This window comes from Rhinopithecus bieti, unplaced genomic scaffold (genome assembly GCF_001698545.2).
Source record: "Rhinopithecus bieti isolate Rb0 unplaced genomic scaffold, ASM169854v2 scaffold_10315, whole genome shotgun sequence".
In the NCBI taxonomy this organism is placed as follows: domain Eukaryota; kingdom Metazoa; phylum Chordata; class Mammalia; order Primates; family Cercopithecidae; genus Rhinopithecus; species Rhinopithecus bieti.
Window position 1 is genome coordinate 1,191,594 of NW_016806560.1, and position 5,208 is coordinate 1,196,801.

At 38.8% G+C, this 5,208-nt stretch overlaps 1 protein-coding gene across 1 annotated transcript in view; it reads left to right on the forward strand.

Moving 5' to 3' along the window:
• The window catches only part of EPHA4 (EPH receptor A4), a 156,386-nt gene extending 152,412 nt beyond the window's left edge, over positions 1-3,974 (forward strand). Inside the window, 1 exon segment of the mRNA XM_017876829.1 lies at positions 1,472-3,974. The gene's annotated coding sequence lies outside the window, so the exon portion shown is untranslated.
• Positions 3,975-5,208: the final 1,234 nt, after the last annotated feature.

Below are 5,208 nucleotides of genomic sequence, written 5' to 3' on the forward strand. Positions count from 1 at the left end.
TTCTTTCTTTCTTTCTTTCTTTCTTTCTTTCTTTCTTTCTTTTCTTTCTTTCTTTCTTTTCTTTCTTTCTTTCTTTCTTTCTTTCTTTCCCTTCTTTCTTTCTTTCTTGAGACAGGCAGGGTCTCACTCAGTCGCCACTGAGTGCACTGGCACAATCATGGCACCTGCAGCCTGTGTCTTCCAAGCCAAAGCAATCCTCCCACCTCAGCCTCCTGAGTAGCTGGGACCACAGGTGTGCACAACCATGTCTGGCTATTTTTTTTTTTTTTTTTTTTTTTTTTTTTTTTGTAAAGTTGGGATCTTGCTCTTTTGCCCAGGCTGGTCTCAAACTCTTGCACTCGAGCAGTCCTCCCTCCTTGGGCTCCCAAAGTGCTGGAATTACAGGTATGAGCTACAGCACCTGGCCAGAAAACTATTTCTCTCTCTTTAAATAGACTAAAGTGTTTTCTACAATTTTAAATATGGTCATTTACCACAAAAAAATAAATTTTATTCTCTACATGATAAATGTACACATATGTAAAACAAACAAGTGATTTGATAAAATAGGCAAAATAATCTATAAAAGTGCATATTGGTCTAAATGACTGCCCTTTGATTGGGGCCACCAGCTGCTAAACATGGTCACTGTGGTGGGAGGTATAGTCCAATAAGTAATCTGGATAGTTGGTTGTTACAAATGAAAGAAGGGATCTTCCTTTGGTTTGAGTTGATTATTTGACAAATATATGGACAATGAGGAGCCATGATGATTCCATTGCTATGTGCCAGCCTTGTTCGATTCCGGGCTGATGTCTAGAATTCCAGCCTGAGGCGGATTAGTTCTTGGTATGCAGAAGGAGGCTTGAGCCTAGAAGACCTCTGTCATTGACAGAGCAAGTCTCTCCCTGTGTCCCATGTTCCCTCTTTCCCGCCCATTTACATGTAGAGAATATGGGTCTTTCACTACATTAGATACTTCTATTTATCAGGAGTTACTCTCTTGTTAAGAAAAATAACCACTTTTTTTCACTTCTTAGTTTGCATTTTTCGATCATTATTGTTGACTATGGGTAGATTGTGAACTGAAACAAGTCAGGATTTTCATTTCATAGACAGGCTGTTCAACATAGTGGTTAAAGCATAAATATAGACTAGAACTTTGTGGGTAATCCTAGCCTTGCCACTCCAGAGGGTATGGCATTAGGCCGGGTACTTAGCCTCCTTATGCTCAATTTTCCTCATCCATATAATGCAGATAAGAATAGTGCCTATCTCAGAGTTGTAATTAAGCTGTTAGTAAACATTCTTTTGTTTTATAATTGCTGTTTTCAGAAAAGGAAAGTATAGTTCGTGATCTCCCCACTGAACTACTTTTACTGAAGAATACCAACTTCTGTGAACCTGTATATTCTTTCTTACAATAGTGGTTGACAGTTGGCTCACAATATTGGTTGACGTTTTGTCTAAAGTCTTGCTCTTTTATCTACAGGGAGTAGATTCTGCTATCTTGGCCTCACAGCCCTTCCTGTTGATTACAAAGCCCCTGGAAGAAAACAGAACACACCCTTCTCAGTTCCGTCTAAATGTGTTTCTTCTGCTTCAGTTACGCTAGTTCTGGGGCAAAGACACTGATGAAACAACACCTATACCTGAAAAAGAATAAATGTGTGACTTTCAAATCCCCTTTCCCAGTGAAAGAAACAGCAAACACTTAAGATTCAGCATCTGTTCTCCAGTTGCACTGAGGAATGCACTGTCTCAGCACCAGCTCTGCAGAGCCCTTGCCCCCGGACTCTTTGCGGTTTTATTTATATGTATTTCCATATTTCATTCCTGTATGTCACTGCTGCATTGGTGTGGCAGCAAGTGACCAAATGCTACAGGTCTTACTATGGACACCAGGTCAGGTGCAACCACACAAAACAAAGCCAGTTCCATGAGCTGCCTATGATATGCATTGCGGAAGTAACATTTTACCCAGGGTGTGCCATTGCAGTGATATAAATATATTTTTTTCTTAGACTAAATATGAGCTGACTATCTCTTTTGATGTGTGTACATAGGTGTGAGTGTGTGTGTATGCGTGCGTGTCTGTGTGTGGATGTGTGGATGTGTGTAGCCTCATGCTTAGGACTACCCGTGAATGTTGTGGCATGCTACACCTGGAGAGTTCTGGTTTTCCACCAGTTTCAAGATGAAGAACCACATGATGCAGTGGACCTGGAGACCGTCCCCTTGGAAAGACAACCCAGAGATGTTCAGCATCCTGGATCTATACCTGTATTTTGTAGCCGTCACACTAACCTTAATAAGAATTCTACAGCTTTGGACAGAGGCATTTTCACCTTGAGGGTGGAGTAATTTAAAATATAAATCCATTCAGGTGATAACCCATCATCAAAATTACACATTCTGATTGAACTCATCTGAATCATCAGTTCCTTGACGGAGAGAGAGAAGGAGATGGAATGTGTCTGGTAACCCCAAATGGAGTACAAGTAGCCTTTGTTTTCCTGCATAAATGGACTTGTTGAATGCGAACAAATATATGCAATTCATATACTTTTGCAGATGAACGTAGATATGTGTGTCAGCTTTGAGATGGTGTGTCCTGGATTAATACTTTGTCTCCCAATATCACAGAAAAATACATGCCAGTGACTCTTGAGGTTAAGGTCGTTGGGATGAAATGGCCTCAGGCAATTTCAGATTCCCTAATTACCAGGAAAGTTCTACAGTAATTAATATGCAGCTAACTCCTATTGCCCTCACAAGAGCATCAGCCTTCTAGAATCAGAGCTCCGGAGTGTGAAGATTCAGTATTGATGTAAGATAATGTATACCAAACTCCAGCCAACTTACTGCCATTTTTCATAATCTGAGTGGCTGCCTTGCTTATCCTAAGCTATGGTTGCAGAAACTGTAGCCATTTATATAAGCTATAACATCAAATCAGGGAAAAATGAGGAAAAAAATAGATTCTGAATCATTTATTGTTGAATACGTAGAGAAAATCATCAATAAATATTTATTACATTCTGACAGGGTGTGTGGCATTGTATTCTATGCCAGAGTGACAAAGTTACTTCACCCCTTTTTGGGGACCTTAATATGTTTTTTAAGGGATGTGCCTATGCATTGATGCCTGAAAAATATGTATAAAGAAATGAGGTTGAATCTCTGGCCAGATCATCTTTTCCAGAGGTAAAGGTAGGAGGCCAACTTCAGGGTCTGGGTCTAGCCGTGAGCAAGCCCTGGCTGAGGGAACGCCAATGCTAACTCATGTGCCGATCTCTAGAGCAGCGGGAAACGACCCCACTGCACCAAATCAAGTAGCTTCACCTTGTGTTTGCAGGCCCCAAGTTATTTTTTTAGCAATCTTACGCGTGAAATGTTCTGGTGTGTTAAAAAACGTTCTTATTTTAAAGAAAGGTTGTGCTCACTACACTGCTGGTGTGTGCGTTCTGAGACCTCTTGTATTCAATCTGTGAAGGATATGTGTATTAATCCGTACACCTGTATAGCCTCAATATTTGTCTGAAGACACTTAAATTCTGACCCATAAAGGAAAGTTCTAGAAGCAATATTTTCACTTATTTAACATTCTCCAAACAACATCAAGCATTGATACACACTGAAGAGTGCATTTATTTTTTGTATCACTCTAAGTATGTTGGAATATGCAAGGACTGTGGTTAAAATTAGAACGTATAAGGCATATTATAATTTAGTTCCTACCGAAAAATTAACAGAACATTGTTCGGTTCACACGTTCCAAAATTTGAGTGATTTCTTGAGTTAGACATAGATTTTCTATTTTGTTTTAATTTGTCAAGGTATTTTTCTTCCCTTCATGAACTTTAGGTACACATAACTTATGTCATTTATTTATGGTCTTTTATACCTAGTTTGTAAAATTGTAAAATAGCAAACTAAATGCAGAGAGTTTGCATTTGAAAATAATAAAGTAGTTGCCGTATACAACCCTGCAATCTGGTTGTCTCTTTTCAATAACTTTTGCTATATATATGCGGTGTGCCTAAATGAATTAATTATTTGTTGTCATTTAATTAAAACAGTCTTAAATTCCAATTGAGCATACTTAGAGGTTAAAAATTACTATCTTCTAAAGATTCTTCACCCTTGAGAACAATGCATTTGAAAATCTGACTTAGACCATTGTAATTAAGACTATAGACTTTGGTTGGCATTCAGGCTTCACCACTTACTAATTATACAGTCTAGGGCAAGTCTCTTAACTTCTCTCTGCCCATTTCCTTGCTTGTATGATAATTACAATGCAAGAGCTTTAAAAGGATTAAATATATTGAAACGTTTAGCACAGTGTCTGACTTCCAGCCACAACTCAACAAATGGTGGTGATTCTCGGTAGCTTTTTTGATGATATAAACTTTCTTCTTCAATATCCCTAGTTCCCTCTCTTACATCCTTGTCACTGATTCAAACAACTAGCTACCCATCCTTGCCAGGTGCTTTCAACCTAGGATCCATGGGTCCTTGAGGGTACATTGGTGCTCCAGCAGGTCCAGCAGCATCCTGGAAACTGAGCAATTGCCAGTTATTACATTTGTATATGTGTTTTGATGGGGAGGTTTTCAAAATTTCATCAAATTCTAAATTGCTATGGGATATAAAAATATTAAGGACCACAGTTTTAAGGATTAATGCTCTCCTGTGATGCTATTTCATTAAATTATCAATTGGCAAAGTCCCTATTGATTGAACATCAGGTTTAAGTTTTATTTTAATATCTCAGTTAAAGCCCCTAAGAGCATCTGGCTTCAAAGGGCAGGGGTGTGCCTTCAGTGTTAACCAGCAGCATTGTAAAACATGGGTCTTAAAAAGAATTTCAGAACCTGGGTCATGTCTGGTTACTTTGTGTTTATGCCTTACTTAAGCTGCTCTCTAGAATCAACTATTAATATGTATAGTAGTTGGTGGCATATTTGTGATTTGAAAGGGATTAGGTTTGGCATTTTCTCCCTCACTTGTTTGGCAAGACAGAATGTCAACCCACAAAGTATTTTTCCCTACATGTTCTAAAATGAGCTGGTAGGGTGGTATCAAAATTGCCACATGTAATTTTTTAAATAGACTATTATTATTATTATTATTAGAGATGGAGTCTCATTCTGTTGCCCAGGCTGGAGTGCACTGGCATGATCTCAGTTCACTGCAACCTCCACCTCCTGGGTCCAGGTGATT